Source organism: Triticum aestivum, chromosome 1A (genome assembly GCF_018294505.1).
Source record: "Triticum aestivum cultivar Chinese Spring chromosome 1A, IWGSC CS RefSeq v2.1, whole genome shotgun sequence".
Taxonomy (NCBI): domain Eukaryota; kingdom Viridiplantae; phylum Streptophyta; class Magnoliopsida; order Poales; family Poaceae; genus Triticum; species Triticum aestivum.
This window is the reverse complement of record NC_057794.1, coordinates 291,995,575-292,006,705: the sequence shown is the minus strand read 5'-3', so window position 1 is coordinate 292,006,705 and position 11,131 is coordinate 291,995,575. Positions and strand designations below refer to the sequence as shown.

The 11,131-nt window shown below is 46.8% G+C and overlaps 1 long non-coding RNA gene across 1 annotated transcript; it reads left to right on the top strand.

Moving 5' to 3' along the window:
- The first annotated feature begins 222 nt into the window (after positions 1–222).
- LOC123046523 (uncharacterized) lies at positions 223–5,475 on the top strand. The gene is made up of 5 exons (XR_006422400.1): positions 223–1,103; positions 1,856–2,038; positions 2,115–2,903; positions 4,735–4,777; positions 5,209–5,475. It is a non-coding gene; the product is annotated as an uncharacterized lncRNA (long non-coding RNA).
- The last annotated feature ends 5,656 nt before the right edge of the window (positions 5,476–11,131 follow it).

The following is an 11,131-nucleotide window of genomic DNA, read 5'->3' as shown; positions in this document are numbered from 1 at the left end:
TTAAGAAAAAGAGGGGAGGAGCCATGACCCGGATGGGCTTGGAATCGAAAACAGCCGCAGCCTCGTTTCCATCTCGGGCCGGCTCTACCTCCGCATCGTCAGGGTCTCTACTTCGCTTCACCGCGGGCCTCCTCGGCGGTAGCCGCACAGAGCCGTCCCGTCCCCATTTCGCCTCCACTCCGACTCGCCCTGAAGGGCATAGCCGCCTTCTGCTGCCTCGTTGAGCCGCTGTAACCGGCCACTTCCAAATCGCTCCACTACCACAACCGTTGCGACCTGGCTAAGCCGCCAGTAGCCTCGCTCATCTTCACCCGCCGTTTCTACACGAGAAGATGAATCACCGATTGGTCTACAAAAACAAATCCAGACACCGAGGAGTACTAAGTGGAAAGTGTTCTGTTCACACAAGATTCTAGATACCAGTTGGGTGCTATGCTGCTGCTGCATCAGAGCAAGTACAATAGTCCTATTCAGCAGGCTGCAACAGAGTCCACATCAGCAAAAATCTGAGCTGGAGAGAAAAAATAAAGAAGAGATAAGGAGCGGTCTCTTCGTGAAGCGCCGGGCTAAGACACAGAACACGAGAGCCTTCCGCCCGCTTGCAGCCCGATGCGAGCGCTAGCGCCGCCGCTTCCGATCCCGTGCGTCTCCCTTGCCTCGTGTGCTTCTCCTTCCACCTTCGCGCGCGGAATCCATCTTTCCCTCGCTCCAAATCGCTTGGTGCACGCCAAATCGAAGCTTTAAAGTCTCCAGCTTCCCCCAAATCGCCACCACCCCAAAACCTAGAACAGCCGCCGGCGCCGCATCAAGGAGATGGGTCAGCAGTCCAAAAGGATGTGTGCACCGACGCCTCAGGTCGTCCCGCCATCGCTACCTCAATTCCTTCCGCCGTTGATGCCACATCTCGTCCCGCCGTCGGCGCCACACCTTGTTCCGCCGCTGTCGGCGCCACACCTCGTCCCGCCGCCACGCCAGCCCGGACCAGGTGCCTCGATTCCTCCACAGCCACCAAAGGCAGCGGCAGCCTCTGCACCATGCTGGCTCCCCCAGACGCAAGGCCCTTTGTGGTACACGAATGTTGATGATCTGAATCCAGAAGCATGGTATGTGTTCTCCCCCTGTTTACTAGTACAGTCTTGCTATGATAGCATTCTGTTTGATACATCTATTCACCTGTTTACGCATATCTGGTTAGTTAGTACTGTCATGCAATGCTAGCCTGCTATGTGATACATTTGTTTTTCTGCTTATCTAAGCTCTGAACATGCAGATGGTCTTTGTTGGTGTCAAACTGTCAAATATTTGCATGATATGCAGCTGTGCGTTTCTGTATGATATGAATCCACATGTATTTGATATGATGCTCAGCTGTTGTAATTTAAAAATGGTTATGACAGAAACAGAAAGCAAATAAGGGTATCCGTCTTATCTAAAACTCTGAACATTTAGAATTTCCCCTAATGAATTAATTAATTTTCTTATAACTAACCAGCACGCTAGTCTCCTTGATGGCCTTTGTACTGTACTTAACTAGTAATAAGAAAGCCTTCCTTATATTTCAGTAGATTAGAATACTGCCTAATCAATCTTAAAAATTACAAATGAAAGCAAGTTAGCAGTGTACTAAACTACTAATAATCATTCACACTTTGGTTCCCGGGGTTATATGTAAATTTTAGTCTATGTGTGATAATGTGATAACTAGTCCGTGTGTGTTTGTATGATTTGTACTATAGTATGTTGTCATAGTTCCTATCTACAGAAATGTTCTTTGCTTAAATGTGATGTCTTTTTTTTATGAAACCCTGTTGTAATATGAAGTCCATTGTTTGATCATCTAGTATTGTCTCGGCAGGGTAGTGGATTCTCACCCACTGGTGGGTTCCTTGGTTTTTTTAAGAACACGCCAAGCCTTTCACAAGCTGTGAGCAATGGGACTTTATCGCAACAAATCAAGAAAGGAGATGCCACCAATGGTGGCGAGTGTGCAAGGACTGAAAAGCGCTTGCTGTGGACAAAAGAGGAAGATCTTAGATTCGTAAGCTTTTTTCCATGTTGGTCTCCATGTGTTACATTACTAGGAGAAGAATAAACCTCTTTTGGTAATATTGTAGGTTGGTGCTTGGTTGAATAATTGAAACGATCCAATCCAATCAAATTACAAGAAGAATGACCAATACTGGAATGAAGTTGCTGCTGTCTACAATAGTACCACCCCCCCCCCCCCAAAACAGGGAAAGGCTAGTCAAGCAAGTGAAGGATCGCTTTGGGAGAATTAAGAAAAGGGTTGCATGGTTTTGTGGGAGTTACAAGGAAGCTAGTGCACTGTATGCTAGTGGTGAATCTGATGCAGATTTAAAGAAGAGGGCAATGCAAACTTATGAGGCAGATCACCCAGAAGACGGTCCATTTATGTTTGAGCATTGTTGGGTAGTTCTAAAGAGCAACCAAAATGGGATGCATATTTGGAACGCCTGGAATATGTGGAGCCGGACAAGAGGAAGTTTAGTGTTGATGATGAAGTGGGGCAACGTTTCACTCTAGATGATGATAAAGAGGAACGTCCACCGGGTGGCAAGACAGCTAAAGGAAACGAAAAACAAAGGACGAAGGTTGTATAATAGATCTTGAAGATGAGCTTAGCAAGTTTTTAGATGCTCAGAATGCAGCAAATGAAGGCCGCAAAGAGATGTTAGAGACACAAAGGCGTGTGTCCAGTGAGAATCTTGAGGCTCGGAAACTTGCATGCCTTGCAGCAAAAGATCACAAGGAGTCGGTCATGCTAGAAACATACCGCTCCTTGATGATGCAAGACACAAGTAGGATGTCTGAAGATGTGAGATCCGAGCACATGTTGGCATTGAAGTGTTTCAGGGAGAAGCTATTTGGAAAAACTGACCAAGGTATTTCCTATTGTCCATTGCCTTAGATAAGTTTGACTTTATTTATCACATCATCACTGCTGAAATTCTTATGTGCTGAAAATTAATCTTTGTTGAAATTGTTTTGTGCTCAAATACATGTTTGTTCTCTGCTGAAATTGTTGACATTTAAGATGTAGTCAATAGTCAAATTACACTTAACTACAGTGCATTCCAGATAACCATGTAGAAGTGCAAAAAATCATGTAGTCAATAGTCAAATTACACTTAACTACAGTGCATTCCAAATAACCATGCAACCATAATTATACACTCAGGACACTTGAGACATCTATATAATGCCCCATCTCAGGTTTAGACTCATCCACCCAAACCCATCTTCCTTCCCATACCTCTCATCTTCCTGCTCAGCCTACAAACCAATCTTCCTCACCCACCATGTCGGATTCATCATCATACTCAGATGACTCTGATGAACTAGCCACATCCAAAATCATGGAAGAGTATGTTGCTGAGCAAACCGTCCTGGACTCCTTCGCTGAGCGGCTCATGATGAAGATCAAGGCTAGGATTTCAGCTGGATCATCTCAGCGACGAAGTGGTCCAAGGAAGATCATTCGAAGGGATCATGGAGGTGCTCATGAACGTTTGGTGGAGGACTATTTTGCTGCTGATCCACTCTACGACGAGAGTATGTTTCGTACAAGATTTTGCATGAATAAACACCTCTTCCTACGCATTGTGAATGCTCTTGGTCAGTGGTCTCCCTATTTCACTTATAGGGCAGATTGTTCTGGCCGAATAGTCCTCTCACCATTGCAGAAGTGTACTGCAGCCATGTGCATGCTAGCGTATGGCACCCCTGCAGATGCCCTTGATGAGTACTTGAAGATTGGGAAGTCCACTGCATTAGAGTGTATGGACAAGTTTGCACGGGGTGTGATTGCGGTGTTCGGCGGGGAATACTTGCGACGCCCCACAAGAGAGGATATTGAGTGCTTGCTTCAGGTTAACGAGTCTCGTGGTTTTCCTGAAATGTTAGGAAGTATTGATTGCATGCACTGGCAATGGGAGAAGTGTCCTTTAGCATGGAGGGGGCAATTCACCCGTGGCGATTATGGAGTGCCTACAATGATCCTAGAAGCCGTTGCTTCCCAGGACCTTCGTATTTGGCATGCTTTCTTTGGAATTGCTGGGTCAAACAATGACCTTAATGTGCTCAACCAGTCCCCACTGTTTTTTGATGCCTTGAAAGGAGAAGCCCCTCAAGTTCAGTTTTCAGTCAATGGAAATGAGTATAGCACGGGTTACTACCTTGCCGATGGTATACACCCAGAGTGGGCTGCCTTCATGAAGACCATACCACTTCCCCAAATAGATAAACATAAGTTATTTGCCAAGTACCAAGAAGGGGCAAGGAAAGATGTGGAGCGTGCTTTTGGGGTATTGCAGTCCCGATTTACCATTGTTCGCCGACCTGCACGACTATGGCAGAGAAAGAGTGTTGGAAGGATCATGCGAGCATGTATGATTCTCCACAACATGATAGTCGAAGATGAGAGAGAGCAAGTTAACGTTCATATTGACTTGAATGAGATTCCAGGGGCTTCATTTGCTCTACCCCCTGAAGTGAATGTTGGTGGTAATCTTTGTTTTGCTTATGTACTGCGTAGGAAAGCTACCATCCGTGCTCGTCCACAACATAACCAACTTAAAAATGATCTGGTCGAGCATATTTGGCATAGGCATCACAATTAGTCACGGTGGGATATTGACATCTGCATATTACTATTCTTTTTTCCTTCCTGTTAATGGAGGATCAACATTATATCTTACATACATTTTATTCCAGGACTATGCCGTGTCATGGTGACTGCTGCATGTGCAACCTACTGGTATGCATTCTCTACTTACAGTTTAGTCTTTTATAGCTTGTTCCTCTTCCTATTGGCAATGTACTTGATTTTACTGAACATGTATAGTTGTTGGATTACAGAAGTTGTAGCCTTGTAGTCGTTGGATCTGAGTGTGTTGTTTGTTTAAAAATTGCTCCTATAATAGGCTTCAAAGTAAAAGAAAGTAATACCTGAAACTTACTTCCAGCTATCATTTCTAGTGAACCATATGAGGTACCATCTGTGTATGACATGAAGTAAGATTTGTGAAGTAGATAAGAATTAAAGTTGAGCATGGATAGTTATGGCTGACCCAATAGTGAATCATAATGCAACTCTTACTATCATGAGCATGCCATCTTCATCTCATCATCATTTGCATTCATGCGAAAATATTTACCATCTGCTCTGTTTCCATTTTTTTCATACAGTGGCTGAAGATTGTTGATGCAGATGGATTCGTTGCTCCATTTACCATCAAAACTAATGGCTTATTTGCATTGTCTCTTGTTTGGTTAATGTTTTCTTAAAAAGACGGGTTGTAATGTTTAAGTGTCGATGTCATGGTGTTATGCGCCATCAGTTTATTGATCGTCGGCATCAAGATTAAAACTAACGGCTTGTTTGCCGGGCGTCTTATTTAGTTCTATGTTTGGTTAATGCTTCCTTGGAAAGACTCAAGCAATGTTCAACTGTTTTGTCATGGTGCTATGCGTACTTGTTTCTTGCTTGTTTATTAATTAGTTTTCCTTGGTCTGTTCTATTGGCATGAATGGAATATATGCATACATGATTATTAAAATTGCTTGAATATTGATCAGTTTCTTTTGGTATATCCGGTATATCCTATTGGCATGAATGGCAGATATATATTGATTGAAATGGCCACAAAGATGTTGTATGTATTGGATCACAATAGGTGCAAATATTAAATGTCCATGTCTTTATTAGGGACAGTCTTAGAGCCAAGCTAAAAGCCAGCTTATTGTGTGGGAAGGCTTTATAAATGATGTGGCAGGGGTTTATAGTCAGCAGCAGGCTATGCTATTAACCATGCTCTTACATGACCGACTTGAGTGCTGGATCACAGATGGAGCTAAAAGTTGGCGTGCTGCAAGAGTCAAGCAGTAGTACTATACGTACTTAATAAAACAGCCTAATGCCCAGAGAGTATGCCTCCTTTCTGTCGTTTTCGTTTGGTTTGGCTCCAGTCGGGACCTATGTACAGTATCACACCTTGACAATTTACTTAAAGGAAAACTGTAGCACTTAAAAGAAAAGCAAAACGCGGGACTGGCGACAGCGCCGGATCACCTAGAAAGAAGGAACTAGAAGACATGGGTAACGGGTCTAAGTTTAACTAAAACATGATGTCGTGTATAAACTGTATACTGTATATCGTAATCACGTATACACCGTCACCCGAGTGAATGAAGTATTATGAAACTCCGTTATAAGCCCCGTCGCTTAAACGGGATGCTCTGTGTGTTGATAGACGCCGACAGCGACAAACGATCGCGCGTGTTGGGGCTGAACTCTGAAACCTAGGATTCATTGGACGGTACGGCCCGCTGTTTAACGATCTAGGTCAGCGCTCGACTGCATTTTCCATGGAGCAGCGCTGATAGCAGCTGGGCGGGGCGGCTAGCCCTGGCCGTGGAGAAGGAAGGATACGTGAGTGACACGGTGGCCGAAAGACGGACGGAGGGCGGCCGCAAGAAGCGCGCGGTAGCTGCGTTTGGCCACCGTCCGCCAGCACCCGGCCGATTGGTGGAGAGACTCACCCACCGGCTACATATCCTGCAGTATAGTCCCGGTCGACTCGTCCGCTCGCTTTCCAACTCCAATCTATCTTTCTCTCTATCGCACAAAAACGACAGAAAGAAAATATGCGCTTTACTGTAAGTCTCTCATTTTCTTTTCTTTTCCCCCCAAAAAACATATCTATCTAGTGTATAAAAGTTCAAACAATAAATATAATAAAAATTACACTGAGCCCCCTAAGCCACCGAACTGAAGGACCATTGTGGCCATCAAAACAAAAATGCTACACCTACGTGCTGTTAAATAGTACTCCCTCCGTCCGGAAATACTTGTCAGAGGAATGGATGTATCTAGACGTATTTCAGTTCTAAGATACACCCCTTTTTATTCATTTCTCCAACAAGTATTTTCGAACGGAGGGAGTACAAGACTTGCATGAGTCATCTTTTTTTCCTAACCCCCCCCCCCCCTCCCCCCAATTTTTAGGGCGGGGCCCCATGCCATCCAATCAAATAAGGCCATTTCATCATTTACGTAAATTTTATAGCTACACTTCGGTAGGAATAGCAAAGCTCCCATCAAAACGAGTTGCCGACGCGTCACTATCACCGCTCTCCTATGAAAGTGGGCATGGCCTTGTCGATGACAGTTGAGAAGTCTTCGTGCATGTGCCCTTAAGCAGTAGCGGCGGTAGGATCATGCCATGACTCAGGCAACCTTTCTGCAGCTGCAGTCAAGTTAACGAAGCACACGAGGCTCACAACCTAGGCCAGCGCCTGGGCTGCCTAAGGCTTGATGCCGCCACTGCCTTTAAGGATCAGTGCCCTGAAGTTGCAGGCGTCGTCGTTGAACCCTTAAATCAATCTGAAGTGGTTGACATCGTATACCTATAACTCCTTGTAATTGGAATAGTCTGCTCAATAGACCCAAACACCCACTTCGGACAGCCAACTAGGACATCAACAATGATATTGTCTCAATAATGTTACATAGGATGGGTACTGATTTGGAAGAGAGAGATTGTTATTTAATGTAAAAGATAATCTCTTGGTTAAGAAGGTGCATAGTTTTTTCTCCATTTTATGGATGCCCTCTTGTAGTTACATGTTTTCGAGTTTCATTTTAAAAACTCCATAATTTTACGAGTACACAACCGCTAATAGCTAGAGTTAACACCAAGGTATAACTAATTTGTATAATGTGTTCTCATGGTCGCGTGCATGGCTAAGTGACGGGTTGCCTTATCAACAACTATACATACTTCATAGACCATTGAAAGCAGCTTCCAATTTCTTGTACAGACTTCCAAATTGAATGTTGTGAACTACGAAAAAGGATTTTCCCCCGCTTTATATTATAAAGCATACCACCAAGCATCCAACATCAAGTACAAATACAATAAGTCATAGAATCATGCTGGGGGCACAGCAAGACAAGCCCCAAAAAAGACTACTAGGAGACGCTAATCTGGCTCAGGAGGGGGTGGGGGAGGTGGCGGTGGAAGAGCAAAAGACGCAGCCGAGGCACGAAGACCCGTCATGATGTTGTCGATGACGCCTCGATCGCTCCGCTTACTAAGCGGTCTTCAGAGCTGCAAGAAGCCACACATTTTGTAGATCACATAAGTCACACGAGACGGAATCACTCGCTTGACGACTAATTTATTGCGGGTACACCAAAGGGACCAGGCAAGGGTACCAAGCGCGGCCCAAATAGGGGCGCGCCTAGTCCCGGGGAGCCGGAGGACCTCCCCGAACAAATCCGGGAGGTTGTCATGGCACCATGTGCCCCCAACTACCTCCCGGAAGCAGCTCCATAAGAATTGCGCCGCCGGGCACCGGAAAAAGATGTGGTTGCAATCTTCCGGAACCAGACAAATGGGACATAGACCATCCCCAGGTCCATTACGCTTACGGACCTCAATGCCCGAGGGGAGGCGTCCTCTAACCCATTGCCATAAAAATATACGGATCTTTAGGGGAAGTTTGATCTCCCAGAGCACCGTGAGCTCCACTGGACCCGGAGTAGGGATAATCGCCTGGTACAGGGATCAAGTCGAAAATCTACCGCTTGGCTCGAGGTGCCAGGAAAGCGAATCCGGTTCTAGAGAAGGAGGATGAAGGGCAATGCATTCAAGTAATTCATCCCATTGCGAAAGTTCGATCGCCCCGAAGGTGCGACGGAAGGCAATCACGCCTAAGTTCTCTAGTGCCGCGGCCACAGAGATCTATGGGTGAACACAGATAGAGAATAGCGCGTAAAAACGCTCTGCAAAGGGGCGGGGTCCCGCCCATCTATCCAGCCAAAAAAGGGTGGCAGACCCAGAGCCTATCTGGATGGAGGTCCCAATGCGTAGGACCGGCAACAGAGATATCACCGATAGCCAGAATTGGGAGCCTCCAGACCTAGAGGCAAATGCTAATGGTTGCCCGCGAAGGTACTTCCTACGAATAATCTGAAGCCACATGCCGCCTTCCTCAGTCTGGATCTGCCAAAGCCATTTGGACAGGAGGGCAATGTTCATGCGCTTGGAGGAGATGACCCCCAAGCCTCCCTGGTCCTTAGGTTTGCAGATCTCAGACCATTTGACCATATGGTACTTCTGCTTATTGTTCTCTCCTTCCCAAAAGAAGCGGGAGAGTAGTTTGGTAATTTCCTGATGAAGGGATTCATGTAGGCTATAGAATCCCATTATATACATCAGTAGGCTAATAAGGGAGGAGTTCATTAGAATCACTCGAGCGGCTTTAGAAAGCCATCTCCCTTGCCAAGGCTCCATTCTAGGTTGGAGCTTGGCGACTATTGGACGGAAATCCTTTTCCAGGAGTCGTGCATCACTAAGGGGCACGCCAAGATAGGTCATCGGGAAGGAACCCAAGCGGCAATTCAGACGATTGGCAATCCGCTGGGCCTCCCTTTGGGAATATCCCATGACCATTACCTCGCTCTTGGCAAAGTTTATTTTGAGGCCCGACATTTCCTAGAAGCAGAGGAGGAGGAATTTGAGGTTTTGAATATCCTCATCAGATCCCTCCACCATCATAATGGTGTCATCCGCGTATTGGAGATGGGTTAAACCCCCAGGTGTCACCAAATGAGGACACCCCCCTTTAATGTGACCCGCACGCTTGGCCAAGTCCAAAATCAAGGCGAGCGCATCAACCACAAGGTTGAATAAGAATGGGGAGATCGGGTCTCCCTGCCGAACCCCTTGGCCAGACATGAAGTAGGGGCCAACCTCCTCATTGATGTTAACAGCCGTCCGGTCACTCGTAACTAATTGCATTACCCGGGCTACCCAGTGGGGGTCAAAGCCACGTTTCAGCAACACTTCCCGAAGGAAGGACCAGTGCACAGTATCATAGGCTTTATGGAAATCGATCTTGAAGAGGACCGCACGGAGGTGTTTGCTCTTAACCTCATGGATAATCTCATGGAGGGCAAGAACCCATCTAAGATATATCTCCCTTTTGTGAAGGCCGACTGGTTCGGATGATGAATCCAGGGGGCAATAAGGGCCGCCCTAGTGGCGTACCCTTTAGCAAGGATCCGAAAGATCACATTGAGGACTGTGATGGGACGGAATTGTCTAATGTCCGCTGCTCCCGGTACCTTGGGAATCAAGGAGATATTCTCGTAGTTAAGTCGGGACATGTCTAGGGTACCCCTAGAGAACTCGCTAAATAGATCAAGGATGACATCCTTGACCATCGGCCAGAAGGCCTGGAAAAAGCGAACTGGCAAGCCATCGGGGCCAGGGGCCGACATCGGGTTCATAGCTTTAACAAAGGTCTCCACTTCCGCAGCATCGGAGGGGGCTAGCAGGGTTGCATTTTCCGGGGGGGGGAATCTGTTGGTCGCGTGACCAGATATGGTCAGCCAGGGCGACACCATTCCGCTGCCGACCTTGAAATAGAGACTTGTAAAAGTCTTCAACTAGCAGGCGAATAGCCTGAGGGTCTTGAAACAACTGTCCACCCTCCCAGAGAAGAGGGATGGAGCAACGTCGCCTACGGCCATTAGCGATGGCCTGGAAGTAAGCAGTGTTGGCATCCCCAAATAGCACCCAGTTAATGGAGCCGCGTTGGCGCCAAAACTCCTCCTCCTTGGAGTAAATCTCCATAAGGGAGTCCTCCAAGTTATATCTATGCATCCATTCCTCCGCGGAGATCCCTGAGATATCTGCGCGGAGGTCAAGGTCCCGGATCTCCTCGAGGAGGGAAGCCTTCTGAATACGAAGATCTCTCCCAATGTTCGCCCCCCATCCCTTCATAAACTGTCGGGATCGTTTGGACAAGTGATGCCATTCATCGAGAACAGACATATGCCTATGGGGCTCGGTGCGAGCCGAGACCCAGTGATTCTGGACCGCTTCCATAAAGCCAGGTTGCCGAAGCCAGAAGTTCTCGAAGCGGAACTGCGGGGGAGGACGCGGCCGTTCATCCATAGAAGCTAGGAGGAGGGGGACGTGATCAGAGCCAATCCGGGTAATGGCCTGAAGGGATGCCAAAGGGAAACGAAGTTCCCAGTTCGGGGAAACAAACACCCGATCAAGCACGCTAAGGGTCGGAGAGACCTGTCGATTAGTCC